The sequence below is a fragment of the Sus scrofa genome, chromosome 5 (assembly GCF_000003025.6).
Source record: "Sus scrofa isolate TJ Tabasco breed Duroc chromosome 5, Sscrofa11.1, whole genome shotgun sequence".
Classification (NCBI taxonomy): Eukaryota; Metazoa; Chordata; class Mammalia; order Artiodactyla; family Suidae; genus Sus; species Sus scrofa.
Window position 1 is genome coordinate 78,397,901 of NC_010447.5, and position 19,281 is coordinate 78,417,181.

Below are 19,281 nucleotides of genomic sequence, written 5' to 3' on the forward strand. Positions count from 1 at the left end.
ATGTGGAGTAGAGCTCCTTGTGCTATAGAGTAGGTCTACATTTAAACATTTGATCCACATACAATTTATTTCCTTTTAAGGTGTGAGGTATGAGTTTGACTTTATTTTCTTCCTCCACGTGTCTACGCAGTTGTTCCAGAACTTTTACGGAGAAGTCTCTACCTTTGCTCACTCGTTGAAATGCCGTCTTCACTCTGTGGTCACTTGCAGAGCGTGTCTGCACCTGTCTCAGCGTTTCCCCTGCAGCCCCACTGGCCCAGGGCCCTGAGCACCAACCCATGCTCTGTCTTCCCTTCAGGGGCCGCTGGACTTGACTGCAGGTCCCTGGGTTTGCCGACACTGGGGAGGGGCGGGGTGGCGGAATGGCAAAAGTCGGATATTAAGGTCAGAAAGCTTCTAGCTCTCTCCAAAGAACCCCGCATCAAAAAGGACTTCACTCCCATACCACCTCTCATAAGAAAATCAAAAAGAGAACAAAGAAGTTTGTGTCCTCATTAAAAATAGCTGGCTATTTGTCCAGCCGGGAGAGAAGCACTTCTCCCCTGATTTCTCACGCATGTCCCAATTTCAGGAGCCAGGGATGGCCTTTGATCAGTGCAGTTGCTTCCCTCAAAGGGTCCCTGCAGCCCGAGCCCAGTACTTGAAGGTGGAGTGTAAACTGAGCCGGTCCTTATCTTAGCGACATTACAACAGACCCTAAACAAACACATTAACAGCCCTGAGAGACTAACTATTGCCCGCCATAAACAACCCCCAGAAGAGCTTCCTCCCCATCTCAAGGCTGAGTTCTTGCTCCTTCGGCCCCCAGGCTCCTTCCCGTGGCTCCCCGCTCCTGCCTCCATCACTGGACAGAAAACACCAGGAAGACAGCTGCCTGCCCTGGCATCTTCCACCCTCCCCTCACCCACCACGTCCTCGGACGCAATGAGCAGCCACGGCAAATAAAACCAGAAAGTAAACCTCCTGGAAGTCCCGTTGTGGCTCAGCGGGTGAAGAACCTGACGAGCATTCATGAGGATGCAGACGGATCCCTGGCCTCGCTCAGAGGGTTAAGGATCTGGTGTTGCTGTGGCTGTGGTGTAGGCCGGCAGCTGCAGGGCCAATTTGACCTTTAACCTGGGACTCTTATATGCTGCAGGTGTGGCCCTAAAAGGAAAAAAAAGAAGTAAATCTCCTGAGAAGGAACTGCTAATAGCTAATAGCTCCAAAGTCTCAAAAGGAAACGGAGATGTGGAGATAGAGAGTATAAACCCTATAACTGAGGGGGTTTTTTGTGTGTGTATTTTTGCCTTTTCTAGGGCTGCTCCCACCGCATATGGGGGTTCCCAGGCTAGGGGTGGAATCAGAGCTGTAGCCGCTGGTCTACGCCACAGCCACAGCAACGGGGGATCTGAGCCGCGTCTGCCACCTACACCAGAGCTCACAGCAACACAGGATCCTTAACCCACTGAGCAAGGGCAGGGATCGAACCCGCAACCTCATGGTTCCTAGTCAGATTCGTTAACCACTGCGCCACAAAGGGAACTCCTAAATGAGCTTTTAAACTCGAGGCCTTCGGATGTGCTTCAGAGGTTCCCCGAACCCCTGCAGTGATTTGCAAAATGTATACACGGGCCTGGGGGAGGAGGGTCCTTGATGTTCACCCGAGGGCAACACTTAAAGAAAACCTAGGTCCCGGTGATAAAACGATGTCTGGGACTTGCTTCAAAACTTTCCATTTGGAGGCCATGGAGTGGGTATGGTATGTGTCATTATGGATGAAACAAGACTGGCCCTGAGTTGATTTGATGCTTGCTAGTGTGATCAGGGGGTGTTTGGGAGTTTATTATATTATTCTCTCATGGGAGGGCGGGACGAAGGAAAAAAGGGAGGGAGGGAGGAAATCCTTGTTAGAGACACATTGAAAGAACCAGGCAGGCCACAGGGGGTACCTGCAGTGTCACAGTGCTAGCTTGACAGCAATAACTTTTGCCCAGTGGTTTCCCTAATTAGCATTTGGAAATCTGGAAACATTTGCGGGTGCAGAAGCTTGTCCCCTTCCCTCTCACCTCCACCCTCTATCCTCAGCATCACCCAGAGAGAGGGACCAGAGTCCCCGAAGCCATCTGTGCTCATCTGTGTCCTCTCTGTTAAGCTTCCAACACCCCAGCACGGGCTTCGTGGGGGCGGGGAGCCGGTCATCCAAGGCCCTTGGCCCTCCAGCCCCCTCCCAGGCAGAAGGAGCCCCAGTTGCCTGAGGGAGCTTTTGCAGAAGGAGGCTGTGGCTGCTCTGTTTGGATGTGCTTGGAGTAGAAAATTCACAAATTCCAAGCTCTGCTCCCAAAGCAAACCTCCTCAGCCAGGTGCTGCACCCCCTCACCCCTCCAACCAGCTCCCCAGCTCGCGGGGCTGCCAAGCGGGAGGCTTTGAAAACCAGCTTGTGTCTGGGTTGTGAAAGCACCAATGTTTGCTGTGTTTGCCCAGCAGAGAGGGAGCATATTTTCTCCCTTCCAAAGGCAAGCTCAAAAGATGCTCCACAGATTTTTCTTCAGACTTTCCACAGGAAACACAAATAAGGAAGAAAAATGACTTTCGGTGCTGAGACCTGAAGTGGAATTTCAACCCTGAGGAACGGCTGGTAACAAGCGCTCTCTGTCCTTCAGGGAAGCCTGGGTCCACCCCTCTTCCCTCTGAGCAGCCTTCACAGGTGAGGCGAAGGCAGGAACTGAACAGTTCTCAGGCTGCCTCCTGGCCGGGGCTTTACCTCCATCCAGTGGGTGGCTGGTCCCTGGGCTCATCAGCTGCTGAGATTCCTTGGCTGACATTTTATCTGTCTTTTCTCTTTCTCGACCACGTGGGGGTGGGACAAACGTGGGCGCTCCAAGCCCAGAGAGCCAGATGCTACTCAGAGCGCGAAGTGTGGACTCGGCCCTCCATGTAGCCCGAAGCCCTCTCTGCCCTGGTCTCCGTCATGGAAGGAAAAGGATATTCTGATCTACGGTCCCTGCCCCAAGGGAGGTTGTAATCGACGTGCAAATATAAAATAAGAGAGGCCATGAGGCAGCATTTGGATGTACACACACCTGCATCGGTCGATCCAGGGTTTTGAATAATCTAAATTGACTTTTTTCTGCACAGAGGATCAGAATTCCTATTTGTGGGTTATAACTACCACCTGGCCTCTTCCACACTGAGGTATTTTGAAAATTAAATATTTGCAGATCGAATGGTCCCTACCAAAGCTCCAAACCCAAGAAACACAGGTTGAAATCAGTTTGGTAAGTTCTAACGAATTAGTGCAAAGAAGCGGATTGCTTTGTCATGCGCTAGCTACCATTGAGGATTTGCTAGGGCTGTCGACGACGGAAGGCTTAAGGCTGCCATTCCCGCCTTTCGACACCCAGGAACTTTCCTTCTCGAGGGGTTTTCCTCTCCTACAGCAGTCTATCTTTGGAGAGACCCAACAAGGCCATTGAGCATGGACAATTTTTTGAGAACACTATTAACAACTCATACACGTCAATTAAACAAAGCAAGGGACGCTGCTGGAAGGTGCTTGTAAGAAGATCATGCTAGAACTTGGCTGGTTGTTCATGCTAGTTCTAGTTCTAGTTCACTAGAACTTGGATGGCTTTGATGTACCAAATTCAGAGAAAGATCCCAGAAATCATTTCCTTTCTGGCTGAAGTTTATCCTACTTGTTTGAAGCCAGAGCAATAATCCGAGTGGCTAAGAGGGTTTCTCAACATCAGATTAATAATTCTTATCAGAGGAGTTCCTGTCGTGGCTCAGTGGCTAATGAATCCGACCAGGAACCATGAGGTTGCGGGTTCGATCCCTGGCCTTGCTCAGTGGGTTAAGGATCCTGTGTTGCCGTGAGCTGTGGTGTAGGTCACAGACGCGGCTGAGATCCTGCGTTGCTATGGCTCTGGTGTAGGCCAGGGGCTACAGCTCCAATTAGACCCCTAGCCTGGGAACCTCCATATGCCCCAGGAGCGGCCCCAGAAAAGAGAAAATAGTAACAAAATAATAATAATAATAATAATAATAATTCTTATCACAGAAAGGTCAGCGGCTCTACGGACTGAGCTGCTGTCTTCCTGAGGGGCGCGGTTCTGACAGGGTGACCTGGGGATGAGGTATTGACGTTTGAGAGGAGAGACACCAGCAGAGACTGGCTGTGAAAGGAGATGCAAAGGGAAGGGTGGGCAGTGTGCTGATGTGGGCGAGGAAGAGGAAGACAGCACAAATTATCCGGGTGCAGCGGCTCAGAGCACGGGCTTGAAGGTCACACAGATCCAGGCCCAAAGGGCTAGGCAGGCCCTGCCACTTAACAGTTCTGCAACCTGCTGTGCTCACGTGTTTCCTGACATGGGAAAGTGGCACCTGCCTTATAAGGAATTTATGAGCACTAAATAAGACAGAACGTGGAGTGTCACCTGCGCGCTGGTGCAACAGGATTGATGGCATCTTGGGAGTGCTGGGACACAGGTTCAGTCCCCAGACTGGCACAGCGGGTTAAGGATCCAGCCTTGCCTCAGCTTTGGCTTAGGTTCCAACTGCAGCTAGGATCTGATCCTTGGCCCAGAAACTCTAACTGCCACAGGGTGGCCAAAAAAGGAAAGCAAAACAAAGAAGAAAGAGGGACTGTGGGCCATCACAGACCTCGCTGGGCTCAGTGGCGTTCAGAAAATGGAAGCTGTTTTACGTAGGACAAAAAAGAACAAGGGGACAAGGCGAGGACGGGGAGAGGGGACTTCGTGGGAGGGTGCAGGAGACCGCAGTCCCTCGCCCAGCCCCATCTCCAGGTGCCCGGGACCATCCATGGCCCCGTCCAGACAGATGGCTCAAGTGTTTATTAAGAAATCATCCATGAAATTTATGGGAAATTTTACATTTGCAGTACGGACTCCGCACACGGCCCAGCTGCCATGGCTCTCAACAAGGCCTCATTCACTTCCCCAGGCAGCTCCCTGGGCTGCCCCCGGCCCCTCTGTTCATACCCACCAGCAGCATCCCTGGCGGGGCCTGGTTTAGAGCTGCACTCCCACCTCCTGCCTGGCCTCCTCCCCTCCTTTGGCTCGGAGTGACTTCTGACTTGCTTTTTCCAAATGTGAAATCTTTGAATGAGATCACTTCAAGTTGGGGAGCCAGGGGAGGGTCACTAATATTTCCTAAGTGCACAGGTCCCTGGGCTGATTTTAGGTGGAACGTGGGTAAGCGTTTTTCATTTTAATAGATATACATTTTGGCAATGTATCTTTTCTTTTCTTTTTTTTTTTTCAGGGCCGCACCCGCGGCATATGGAGGTTCCCAGGGTAGGGGTCAAGTCGGAGCTGTAGCTGCTGGCCTTCACCACAGCCACAGCAACATCAGATCCAAGCCGTGTCTGCGACCTACACCACAGCTCATGGTAACACAGGATCCTTAATGCCCTGAGCGAGTGAGGCCAGGGATCGAACCCGAAACCTCATGGTTACTAGTTGGATTTGTTTCTGCTGTGCCACAACGGGAACTCGGTAATGTATCTATTTTAATGTGCATTGGAGGAAAAGCTAGACCATTGCTGCATGAGAGAGAGTTTTCCTTTCAAGTAAACTTGAGTAAAGAAGAAAGAGAGGGGAGTTCCCGTCGTGGCACAGTGGTTAATGAATCCAACTAGGCACCATGAGGTTGCGGATTCGATCCTTGGCCTCGCTCGGTGGGTTAAAGATCCGGTGTTGCCGTGAGCTGTGGTGTAGGTCGCAGACACGGCTGGGATCCTGCGTTGCTGGAGTTGTGGCTTAAGCTGGCGGCTGCAGCTCTAATTAGCCGCCTAACCTGGGAACCTCCGCATACTGTGGGTGTGGCCATAAAAAGACAAAAAGGAAGAGAATGAGAGCATTGACTTAAGGAAACGATGATGGGGAGTAGTGCAGGGGTCCTCGGATCCGACACGCTGATCTGGGAACACTGCACTCTTGATGGCAACCCTCACCTACAGCTTCCTGGACAAGGCAGCCTGATGGACAAGGTTTTGATCTAACCAGGAGGGTCCCACCCTGGGCTGGGTAGAAAGGGGGGCTGTTCTGTGTCGAAAGAGCTCCAGGGACATGTCACAGCTGTGGGTGGTGGTTCTGTCTGTCCCCTGTGGTCTGCCCCTGGCCGGACTTGCTGTGCTGAAATGCTTCTCTCATCACGTCTCACTCAAACTCTCAGAAGCCCTCTGTGAGTCCCCCTGGCCTGCAGGAAGGAGGCTGACTCCCCAGCCCGACACTCGAAGCCCTTCCTAATCCATCCTTCCAGTCTTTGCCCCAGGCCCAGGGTACTCACTCCTCGGACAACTTGTCTCCTGCCTTTGGCCTCCCCTCTGCTTACACCGCTTCACTGAAGGGAACTCCAACTTGTCCTGCTCCTCCTCAACCTCCTCTGGGGACCCCAGACCTTCTCCCTGCGAAAAGGGCAGTACAGCATAAGGCTCATGGGCAGGCTTTAAGGTCTGATCCTGGCACTACTGCTTACCAGCTGTGTGTCCTTGAGCCAGTGTCTTACCCTCTCTGTTACCCAATCGCCTCATCTGTAATAACTGGGTAATGACAGTGACATCAACCTCCTCGAAGATTTGTTGGAAGAATGAGACGCTCCTGGCATAGCACCAGGTATGCGGAAACAGCAAGTAGACGGCAGGGGATGCACCCTCCTTGAACTTGAGTTTAGTTCTTGCCAAGAGCAGCCTTAAGCGCTCCTTTTCCCAGGAGGGTTTGATAGATGGTGGTTGATTGATCGTGGCTGTCCTGGGCTGTATTTTCTACACACGCTCCTGATCACAGGCTCCATGGAGCCTGAGAGCCAAGTTCCCTTTCCTGGGTCTAAGGACCCTTTGGAGGCTTGAAGAGTGTCTATTTCTGGGCCGTCTCATGGGCTTCTCCTCTCTGGACTGAGTTATCTTTAGTCTCCAGGGCTCTTTGTGGATCTACCTACCTCTTATCTTTCAAGTTTGGCAGAATAGCTGGAGTCTTCCCAGGGACGGGTGAGGCAGGGGAGGTGGCACGTGAGACGTCCCCAGAGCGGATGGGTGGAGACAGGACAGTGCCTGGGTACATGCAAGGCATGTGCCTGGACGGGGCGGGGAGAGAGAGAGGCCCCCAGGTGGCACTGACCCAGAGGCTCCTTCTGCCAGGCTCTGTGCTGGGTGTGCCCTACAGGTCCAGGGCCTGGCCCCTCAGCCCTTGCTCGGGTTGATGACAGAGACAGCTCCAGAGCCTGGGGTTGGGACGAATTCTCCAGCAACTGTGGCCACCCTGGAGCCTGCCTGGAGGTAGCAGTGTGCCTGCCCTCCCTCCCCACACCCCCACCCCAGTCCTAGGCCTTTTCTGAAAGAAACCCTCTGTTCCCTCAGCCCTCCCCCCACACCCCCTTCCTCCCACAGAGCCCGGGTCCCCAGGCGGCGGTCCAGCGGTCCCTCTGTGAGCAGACTCCAGCCATGCATGGCTTTGTTCGCAAACCTCATTAGCAGCGACAGAAAGGCCCGAGGCAGCTCAGAGCGCATTCCAGGTGTCAGATGAGAGTGGCCGCGGGAGGAAAAGGCCATTAAACCATACTGAGGTCAGCCCCTCGCTCAAAGAAAATAATAAACAGCGACCCGGGAGGGGTGGGAAGCAAACCAGGGGGTTCAAAGGGGATGCCCTGTATTGAAGCTGGGAAGGGAAGGCCCTGGGTCCTGGAAGGGCCCCCAGCGTCTCCTGTCTGACCCTGGGAGCCCCAGAGGTGAGGTCTGAACAGCCTCCATTACGTGAACTCCTGGGGGATGGAAGCTGGGCCTCGGGGGACTCTGAACCCCCAGGGCCTGGCCCCAGCAGGTACTCAGCACAAGCAGGTGCTCAACAACCATTTGCAGAATGAATGGATATTTAGCCTGGTCCTCGGCGAGGCCAGCCAGCAAGAGCTCAGACCTCCTCACTGGGTGTCGGGCGCTGGGCTAATCCCTGCCTATCTAGAAGCTCTTAGTAACACCCCGTCCAAAGTATCATTCGCTCCATTTCAGAGATAAGGGAGTACAGATACCAGAATGGGTGATTTGGGGCTCCTCTGGCTCTTCAAGAACTCACTAGAAGGCGACCTGCTGATACGTGAAACTTCTGAACTGGGGACACATTCCTCCGCTCCGCAATTAGTCATGAAGAGCGGAATGAGTACCCGGGCCGAGGCGGCTTTGAAACTCCCTCCTCCGGAAGGGTCATTAGTGTGGACGCCGCGATCTGGAATTCACTGTCCACAGGGGGAGGGCTGCCCCGAGTCAGGGACAGGCGCCGCCGAGGGCGGGCGGACAGGCCTGGGTGGACTCCCCGGCCAGGCGCGGCCGTGGGCTGTTTGCCTTCCCTGGACCGGGATGCCCGAGGGCTGTGTACGTCTGTCCTGCCCAGCGGGGAATGCGCCTGATTTATGAAGCCTTTTTAACCCGAGGCTGCCTCAAAGGAGCTTTGAGGAGACTACAGGGAACCTAGTTAAGAAAGGTTCCTCTCTGGGCAGCTGGTTAAGGTCTTACGCCCGCCCGCCTGCCAGCCTGCCTGCCCTCAAGGGTTGGGAAGCGTGTGTGCCCCACTCTAGGTCTGGAATGTGGGGCTCTGGGGCCCTAGGAAAGCTGGACGTGGAGTTATGCCTGACCCCCATCCCTGCTCAGGCTCCTTGCCCGCCTCCTCCTCCGAGCAGGAACCTGCCCCGAGAGATGGCCAATGCCCTTGATCTCCCAGGCCCAGGCTCCCCTTGGACCCGTCTCTCTATCTCATTCGAGCCTCGGTTTTCTCATCTGCAAAGTAAGCGTGATGACCCCCACGACCTCAGGCTCTTGAGGTCCCAGAGCTCAGCCCTCCCCGCTCTGGAAAGCCCCCCATGGATGGCCCGCGTCCCGTGTGCACCTGACACAGGGCACGCAGCAGTGGACACAAAATGGCAATTTGTCGAACTGAATTCTACTGGGATCAATGATGAGGAATAAATGAAGTGTGTTTGAAACCTCCAAGCACAGCGTCTGGCCAGTGGCAGGCATTTAGAAAAGCGGAGTTAAACCTGAATTGAATCTGACTCCTCTGCAGAGACCCTGGCCCAGATTGTGCGATGGGGCCCTCGGGTTTCACCCCTCTCCTCCCAGACCCCCTTGGACCAGCCCTAGGGGAACTTTGTCTCCTTCCCAGGAGCCCCTCCCCCAACCACGACCTCCCTCTCTTCATCCGGGCAGCGGCTTCTGCAGCCCCTCTGGGGCGGTGGGCGTCCCTGTGTCGGCAGAGCCAGGCCGGGCCCCTCTCCAGGGAAGGGGCTCAGGGGTGTGAAGGACGGGTGTGTGTGACTTTGTTTATTTTCGCTGAAGGATCCTGCCTGAGCCCTGCTATAAAAATAACCTGCCTGGAAACCTCATCTCCGAGGGGGAGAAAGAGGCTTTTGTATCCAGAGAAGTGGCTCTGACGGCCTCCCTGTACCTTCGTGTCAGCCCCACGCATCAAGGAGGAACTGGCTAGGGTGATGAGGGGCCAGGGCCCAAGTGAGAGGGGTGCAGGGTGGCTGCCAAGGAAGGTGGGGGCAGGGGCGGGGAGGGGAGGGATGAGGCGGGGGAGGGGAAGGCAGCAGCGCTCGGCAGCCTCCCCCCAGCAGGGCTGAAGCATCTTCCTGCCTGCTTAACCCAGCCCGTTCTGAAGAAGGAGGGAGGGAAAGAGAGGGGAGCAAGAAGACATCAGCAAAATATGAAGCCATCAGCAAAGATAAAATATCAAGAGAGAAACGAAAGAGGGAAATCGAGTCCAATAGAGAGGAAGAGACATGGGAGGAGACTGAAGTTAAAGGAGAAAGAAAACAGTGAGAAATGTTCGCCCAGAGAGATAGGGAGCTTGAGGGAACAGAAGACGGGGGCTAGGTTTACAGATGCAGCCACGTTCCAGTTCCTGGGATCCCCACGGTGTGCCCCCCACCCCACCCCCCTGCCTGCCCCCAAAGAGACCGAAGGTGGGGGCAGAGCTGGGCTCTGGGGCCCATGCCTGCTGGGCTGCACCGCCCAGCTCCCCTGCTGGCTCAGGCTGGGCCCGGCATGAAGGCAAGCCTGATTCAGGTTTCTCAGGGTGTTCCTTCCCCAGCGCTGGGTCCAGGGCAAGAAATGAATCTGCAGGAATAAAAAGAACACTGGCATTAGATTCAGGGGGCTGAGGTTCAAGTCCCAGCTCTCCCGCTTTTGAGCTGGGTGGTGTCGTACAAACCATTTAAAGTCTTCCAGCCTGGTGCTCTTATCTGGGAACGAGGAAAATAACAAGTTTTATTTTCCTCCCAGGGCCCCTGGGCAGATCCGCAGAAGCTATCCCGTGGTCTATCTAAGCTGCACGATGCCAGCAAGAGGACAAGAGGGGATGATCCATTTGGACACACTTCCCAGGCACTGACAATGGGCTGGTGCTGACGCGGGAGGCATCAGAGTCTTAGTAACCAGAGCAGTCAAACCACCTGGAAGGCGCAGAAGGGGCTCTGTCTGCTGCAGCAAGAAGGTCAAAGAGGAGCCCCCAGCACCAGCCATCTGGAAAAGTGTAGATTCTAATATTAACCTTTGCTGTAAGAAATTTCCCACAGCTTTTCATCACTTAGGTTTGATGCTTTTTTTTTTTTTTTTTTTTGCTTTTTAGGGCATCATTTGCAGCATGTGGAGGTTCCCAGGCTAGGGGTCTAATCAAAGCTACCCCTGCCAGCCACAGCCATGCAGGATCCCAGCCATATCTGTGACCTACACCACAGCTCACAGCAACGCCAGATCCTTAACCCACTGAGCGAGGTCAGGGATCGAACCTGCATCCTCATGGATACTAGTCGGGTTCGTTAACCACTGAGCCATGACAGGAACTCCAGAGCTAGTGTTCTTTGAGTGACACAGATTAAAGGGGAGAATAGAGCTGGGGTCCAGGATGCCCCAAAGCAACTTTTGGAGGCAGCAGTTAAAATGTGGAGAGACTCTAAAGAAAGCTTTACTTTAGGAACCAAGAGCGCACAGTGCAGCTGTCCACCAAAGCTAGGAGAGGGCTAGGGACCTATAGAAGCCGTGGTCACAAGCGGCTGTTGGCACTGTAGGGCCTAAAGGGTTCCCAGGGGCCTGAGGCTGAATGGAGTCCCGAGAGAGGAAGAAATAGGGAGTAAGCCTGATGCTGCTGCTGGGACTGGACCCCCAACCAACACATTTGAAAACTGATTCACGGCATGTGCTTGGGAAGTTAACAACCATCATCATTGGAGTTCCTGTTATGGCTTAGCGAGTTAAGAACCTAATATTCATGAGGATTCAATCTCTGGCCTCTCTCAATGGGTTAAGGATCCGGCATTGCTGCAAGCTGAGCCATAGGTCACAGATGCGGCTCAGATTGGGTGTTGCTGGGGCTGTGGTGTAGGCTGGCAGCTACGACTCTGATTTGACCCCTAGCCTGGGAACTTCCATATGCTGTGGGTGTGGCTCTAAAAAGACAAAACAAAAACAAAAACAAAAAAAACCCCAAAAACCAACAAAAAACCACACCCACACACAATAATAGTTGATAAATGGTTAGCACTTACTGGGTGTCCCATGCTGCTCTCAACGCAGTATGTCGTCTAGCCCTGACAAATGTCCCCTGCAGAAGACCTGGTGGTTACCTCCCCAGCATCTACCACACCCCACCCTTCCTATGCAGCAGCCCTGGAATTTGGTAGGGCTGACAACAGGCCCAGTTCCAAGGGTAGAACCAGGTCAATCTGAGCCAATCAGGGCCATGTTATCATCCATCCCAGATTAGTCCTTCGGCTTAGTCCAAACAAACCGTAGGGCAGAACTTGATTTAATGATAAAGAAAGAAAAGACCTCTCTTTCCCTTTGGTGTTAGACTGCGATATGTGTGGGTATGAGGTCTGGAACTGCTGGTAGCCACCTCAGGATCATAGGCGAGCCATACTGAGGATGAAGTAACATATCAGGAAAGCAAAGCCAAGAGAATCACAGAGAACAAGCCAAAGCCCTGATCAGACTATTCCTGAAACCTTCATGATCTTAGGATTTTCAGTTACCTGAATTAATAAAGTCCATTTTTGTTTAAGATGGTTGAGTTGGGATTTTGTGCGAGTGTGTGTGTGCGCGCGCGTGTGTGCGCGTGTGTGTAACTTGCAAGTATCCAAACTGGTGCAGAATATGAGGCCCATGGAAGTTAAGTAACTTGTCCAAAGTCAAGTGAGATACGTAAGTGAAGGAGCTGGGATTTAAACAAAAGCAGTATGAATCCAAAGCCTATGCTCTTCCAACACCACATCGGGGAGTTCCCATTGTGGCTCAACAGCTTACAAACTCAGATAGTATCCATGAGGATGCAGGTTCCATTGCTGGCCTCACTCAGTGGGTGACTATCCGGCATTGCCATGAGCTGTGGTATAGGTCACAGACGCAGCTCAGATCTGGCGTGGCTGTGGCATAGGCTGCAGCTGCAGCTGCAGCTCCAATTTGACCCCTAGCCTGGGAACTTCCATATGCTGCAGGTGTGGCTGTAAAAAGCAAAATCAATCAATCGATCAATCAATCAATCAATCCACACTGGTTGCATTCTGTCCACACACCAGCTCTGTGCTTAATCAATTTTCATGTTATCTCATTGCATCTTCACCACAGCCTTTAATGGAGGAACCTACGAAGATCCCTCTTTTTACAGATGAGGGAGCTGAGGTTAAGTAACATGCTCACCATCGCATTGCTCTAAAGCCACAGAGTGCGATTTGAATCCAAGTGTCTGTGAGGAGGATGCTGGGCCTTCTCTCCGATCTGGTGGCCAGAGGGTGCCGGGGAAAGGCCCAGGACGGCGTGGTCCACTCCCTTTGAGGATGAACTGATTTCTAAATTGTTCTATATAGGTTGGTCCTACCTCGCCATGGAGACTGCACAAAAAGATGAGCAACCAAGAGGCAAGAGGTCAGTTTTAGCCCAATACTAGGAAGAACATTCTTACTGCTCCCGCAGTGGGTGCGGGCTGCTGCCATGGAGTCTGCACTCTCCACGGCCGAGAGGCCAGCAGGTCAGGGGAAGATGGTGCCTGCACCACGTAAAGGAAAGGCTGGCTTTCTGTGCTTCTTAAAGCCTTTCCTCCCTGAGCCTCAGTTTCTCCATCTATACAGAGGTTGTGGCAGGACCAGGGGAGGGCTGAGGTGTCATCCAGCTCTAACATTCTTGAATTCTGGAATTCCCGGAGGCAGGACTCCAGGCCCCAGGGTCTGGCTGAGAGAACAGAGACGAGGCTGTTTGTCCAGCTCTGAAGAACAGTGGAGCTCATTGAGCGAGTGGTGCCCTGAAACAGAAACAGCCAAACGGTGCACACAGGGTAGATAAATTCATCTGTGGGTCTGGTGAGAGTTTCTGAAAAAAAAAAAAAAAAAAATGCAAGGCTTGAAGGCCATCCAAGCAAGGAGAGCCGGTTTTCAACGAGGAGGCTGTGACAGTGCACTCCAGTGACAGACAGAGCAGATGAGGCTGTACTCTGCCCCAGCCAGAGGAAGAGGGTGACCTTGGAGATGACAGTTCCCACCGACACCACAGGGACCAAGAAGCCCTCCTTGGCGAGGGGCTCCTTACAGTGGGGTCCACTCCCTCTGGAGGCCCCCTGGGGTTGTGTTCATAATTAGCAAAGGGAGTCCTTTTGGAAATGTGCCTTGAGTTAAGCCATTAAACGATTACGTTGTTCAGGAAACCAAAGGTGTTTCTTCCAGCAATGAAGAGACCACGCTCCCGAGGTGCTGAGGGCAGAATTAGATGGAGAGAAGGACTGGTGTCTCCTTCTCTGGGCATCTCTGGGTTGGACTAGAGGCTGAGAGGAGGACAAGATATCATCACAAAGCTTCTGAAGGTCTCTCTGGGACATTCCCTCCACCCTTTGCTCTGATGAGGACTGATACTGATAGAGTGGCTCTTTTCAACGTGCTTGGACATCTGCAGTCCCATCTGACCTTCATTACAATCCACTGAAGTAGAGTCAGATAATACCACCTAGAGAGGAGAGAGCGTTGGTTCAAAGAGGGTAAGCCAAAGGTCCCTCAGGTAGCACATGCTGGCTCTGGGGCTTGACCGAAACCCCTTGGCTCTCAATCCTGTGCCCTCTTCCTCGGGCCACTGCCATCCCTCTACCTCCATTTTGGGGGCCACAGAGGGCTGATTTTTCTGGCTCATTTTTCTTTTGCTTAGGGACAATGCAGAACACTTGGAGCTGGATGAAAACCTTTACAAGTGCCAGCTTTGAAAAGACTGGTATTCAAAATATAAGCAATTCTAGGAGTAGAGCAAGCAAAAAGAAGTCCAGCCAAGTTTTGGCTTTTACCATGATGACTACTTGTATGCTTTTAAAAAAATCAAATATCTGAAATGACATAATTAACTTCATATTTAGTGATCCTGGTCCACTGGTGTCCCAGGTGGTTTCAAGCTCACCTTGGGAACCCCTCAGCCCCAAGGACATCCCACCCTCACAGGTCAGTAGGCCCCCAGGCCCCACACTGCTCTGCACTAGGAAATCTCTAGAGTTGGGTCAGGCTGCCAGGGCAGGAAGATGCCTGGGCTGGAGCAGAAGGTGCCTGCCAAGCTGAGACCAGGGTCATCTGAGGGAGGTGCTCTCTGAGGGGCCCAGGTAAGCAGGAGGAACAAAGCGTCTCTGGGAACAGCCTCATGTCCTCCATGGCAAAAAGGGCAAGGGAAAGAGGCAGCAGAAATGGAAAATGAGGCTGCAGACATGGAGGCTTCTGTAGGGCTGTCGTTCGCATTGGTCCTGGGCTCAGGAAATGCACCCATGCACATGTCTCTACCCTCAGGAAGGAGGTGGAGCCCAAACCCAGAAGGACCCAGGTGAGAAGAATGGAGTCTTAGGAGTGTCCAGCAAGGGGCCCCGGAAAGGGGCCGGAGAGCCCCTGACTCTTCCGTCCCTAGTGGGGTGGCATCCACCGTCCAGATTTCCCTGGAGGTAGGGCTCCTTCCTACATTCTCTGGTTCCCTCTAGACTCCAGTCTGGGGGTGAGGAAGCTGGGGTTAATCCAGCCACCACACTGCGGCATGTTCCCTTCTCTTTCTGCTACTGCAGAGCCTGAGGGAGCAATGCGAAGGATTGTAGGGAGAAGAGGACAGGGGAGGAATATGAACAAGTGGTTGGGAGAACTCTGAGCCCTTTCACAGCAAATTAATAAAAATTTGCAAAACTCTTTTAAATAATTAAAAAAAAAAAAAAACAGCGAAGAAGTCTTTGATTCTCTGCCTCAAAAGAAGCAACATGTGTTTGTTTGGGGAGCAGCAGGCGTGCAGTCCCTCCATCCTGATTCTCCCTGATGCGGCCCCGCTGCTCACCCCGTCTCCCGAGTGGTCCTGCTCCTGATCCCTGAGCCACCCGACCTCTTAGGGACTCTGTGGCATGATGGGCGCTAGCTGTTCTCTGAGGGTGGGAGGGACTGGAGACACCAATTTGCTGGTGAAGCAGCCCAAGGTCCCTGAGGATGGAGATGGAGGACCCTGCAGAAGTCAGAGCTGTGAACAAAGAGACCTTTGAGCCAGGCCTTGGCAGAACCTCTGAAGAGCCAGGGCCTCTGGCTCAGCCCCCTTGCTGCCCTCATACCCCCAAGGACTGGCTCAGGCAGACTATTGGCTCTGACTCTTCTCTCCAAAGGGGATTCCTTTGCTCCCCCAAAGCTCCAGTGCTGTGCCCAATTCATCTGAAATGTCACCAGGGAAAGCCCCCCTCAATGCCCTTCTCTTTTAAGAGTAAGGACTTTGGAGTCAGTCCTGCTTTCAGTGTTCGTTTTTAACCACTTACTTGTTAAGTGACCCTGTGCTGCTGACAGTCTCCTGGAGCCTCGGTTTCCTCATCTGTAAAATGAGAATAATGATATTATTTGCTTCACCAGTTGGTTACACAATGCCTGGCACATGGAAAGCACTCACTAGACATCAGTATGACTTGGCTATTATTTCTAATATCCATCCCATCTTTCATTCTCTCTTGCCCCTTGACCCCTACTTGGCTTGACCCTCCAACCCGACCTGTCTGACCCCATCCCAGCAAATGAGTTCGTCAGATGAGAGCACTTCCATCTGAGGCTGAGCTTGATTCTTCCTGGAGGTGATGGGTATTTGGTTCCACAACCTGGTGGGATAGGAATCAGAGTCACGTGGGAGAACTTCAGGCACCAGGGGCAGGTGAGGCTGACGCTGACCTAGATGCATTACAATGCATCAGTTACAGTGCATATACCTCGCACACATCAAGTCCTGACATTCAAGACATTTCACTGGTTCTTAGATCTGGAGGGAGTTCAAGGGACCTTCGACAAGCACGTTAAACTTGTGAAACCTCTTTCCCCCAAAATATAGAATTCTACATGTTTTGCATTTAACTTTAGTAGGTTCATCTCTGAACCTCTTGTAGTTAGGAGACTGAAGCCTGGAGGGGTTAACTGACTTGTCTGAGGACACACAGCTTGTAGGTGGCATAGCTTTCACAGTCCTCTCTCTTCCTCCACTGGAAGGAACGCCTCCATCCAGTTCTTTGGCTGAGATTGCATTCACTTCCCTTCCCGGCTACACGGAGGCTTTGCTGACCCTTGGTGGTCTCCCTGGGGATCCTGTGGAGGTTGTTCAAGGGTTAACTCAGGTGGGTTTGGGCTTGGGTAAAAGGGATTGAGAAAGGCAAATCCAGAGCCCAGGCTAGGAGTGGAGAGGCCACCCCTGCCCCAGCCCCCCCGCACATGGAGATGAAGGGTTAACAGAGCTTGAGTGTGGCTTTGTGTGTGTGCTCAAGGGCAAGGTGGCGTGTGCAAAGGCGCACGTCTCTCACTCGCGCGTGTGGGAGCTACGGGACTGGGACTGCAGGCCAGCCTGGGAGAGAGGTGCCACAGTGTCCTGGGATGAATGGGTCTCTGTCTTCAAGGCTGTGTGAGCCTCTGTGTGTGCAGGTCCCATTAACTCGCCCTCGGCCACATGTGGAAAGGGGAGGAGAGGCCCGGAGAAGCCCAAACCACTCCGAGTCCTTCTGATTTTAGAATGAAGCAGAAGACGCAGAAGAAAAAATTATACCAGCCCAAATTCATATCAATAGAGTGCACGTGTGTGTGCGTGTGCATATGTGCATATACACACACACACACTCACATACATGTGCACCTGCATGCTCTGGTGCCCTGTCATAACTTTCTCTTCTCAGCCCTATTGTCCCAACATCCTGTTACCCATCTGGGGACTCTGAGGGAACAATCTTTGGCTAATACCCTAAAACAGATTCTAGAGAGCTGACCCTATTTGCTTTTGTGTGTGTCTGTCTTCCCCTTGTCTGTGGGTCTGGGCGTGGCTTCTCCTTCCCGAGCCCCACCTGCAGCTTCCGCGGTGTGTGCTCTGATCTCCAACCCATCCAGCAGGCCTCACTTGCACCATTGTGCCTGGGACGGACTGGCTTGGCCCAGGCCCTGTCCTGAGCCCCATGTTCCCGCTCCCCCTTCTCGTCCTCTCTGGGCCCCTGTTGCCCTTGGCTGTGGTTTGTTTAATGGAGTGACTCCTGTCTGGGAGCAACTCAGAGCTCAGGACACAGGGAGACACTTGTCCAAACTTGCTATTTTTTCATCAAAAGAGCCAAACCACAGTGATGGGCTCAGTGGCCTGGCTGGGTGCCTTCCTCATCCTTCAACCACCAGCCTGGCCTCCATTCCCCTCACTGGCCCTGATTACCAGTGGTCTCTGGTTTAGGACTTTTAGTTACCCATTGGGAGACTTCCCCAGTAGGAGTCTGGCCTCTTAGGTGAGGGGAAAAGGGAGATCTGGGTTCTGAGAAAGTAGCTGAGACGGAGAGATATGCAGAGGACAAAAGAATAAGTAAACAGAAACCAATGACTGTACCATATTCATCCCTTTCTCCCCAGTGCCTGGTTCAAAGAATGAGTGAGTGAATATTGGATGGATGGATGGACAGATGGCTGGCTGGCTGGCTGGATAAGCAGATGTGTAGATGGGTGAATGGGTAGAGGGATAAATAAATAAATGACGCCTCTTAGATCCAAGGAGACCTTCTGATAAACCTAATCTGACTTCCTGGTCTGAATGTAGGGAAGAAGGGAGAAACTGAGTCTAGAAGGTACAGCCAACTCACTAGAAAAGGTGTGGCCGGGCAAATAGCACTGAGTCAGAGAGGAGGCGGATGGGAAGAGATGAGGCTCAGGTTGATAGCGGTGCCGTGGAACAGGACCCTGGGGACAAAATGTTTTTGGCTGGGGCTAGAGCAAACGGTTCTGTGCTGGGACCAGGGGGTGGAGAAGGTTTCCAGCGCCTAACACAGGAGACTGACATAGTAGGCACATTGCAGTATTTGTTGAATGAGTGAATGAATAAAACACTTCCATATCCTCTTCTCTGTGGAGAACACCCCCAAATCCTTTTCCGAAGGGCATGCAGAATTCTTAGAGCTCTGGTCCACTAAGGGCCTCCCTCTGGGGGTAAAATGAAACAGGGTCAGCAGCCCTGCTGAGGGAAAAACAGACAGTGGCACCTCTGCCCTCATCCAAGCTCCTCACACCTCCTCCTGCTACCCCTCCCCCTTCTCCAGCCCCACCACTAGCTACTAAGGTGATTCAGAAGCTGGAGGTGCAGGAAAGAGCAACACAAAACCACCGTGCAGGAGTGGCTGTGGTGTTCTCAAGCTCCAACAAAAGGCCTCCTTACTCCACTGACTGGGGTAGAAGATGGGACTGAGGGTTGCGGGGAGGGGGCTTGATTGATGAGATGGGCAGCTCCACACTACCAAGCCCAGAGCTGCAGGGCTCGGACACCCCGTTCAGGGGTCCTGTCCCCAGGCTAGACCCAATAGATCCCTGATGCTGAGATCTTCAGGGAAGGAAATACTCAGCGCTCCCCAGTGCCCTTGAAATTGGAAGAGCTCCTGAAGTTTCATCACTTTTCCCTGGGGCAATTTGGCTTGGGAGAGTCCGAGCAGAACCTCCCCTTAAAGCTTATCCAGTAGAGTTGCCCTCTGAATTAGACCTAGAAAGCCTGGGCTGTGAGGCCTGAGGGGGCTTGCTTCTGGTCGGGGCTGAGTCCATTTTCTGAGCAGACACACAACTGTTGGCTCAGGGCCGGCAAGAAAAGGCCTCTTGAGCCAAAGGAAAACAATTAGGAGTAATTACCATCAAGAGAGGCCCTCCTGGTGAGGGGCGAGGGTGGGAAAGGCCGTCTGTTTAAGAGGAAGCTGAAAGTGGCAGACCGATTTTTGGGAAAAATCAGAGGGTGGGAGGAAGGGCTGAGAGTGTGTGCTGTCTTTCTTCTCCAGGGAGAGA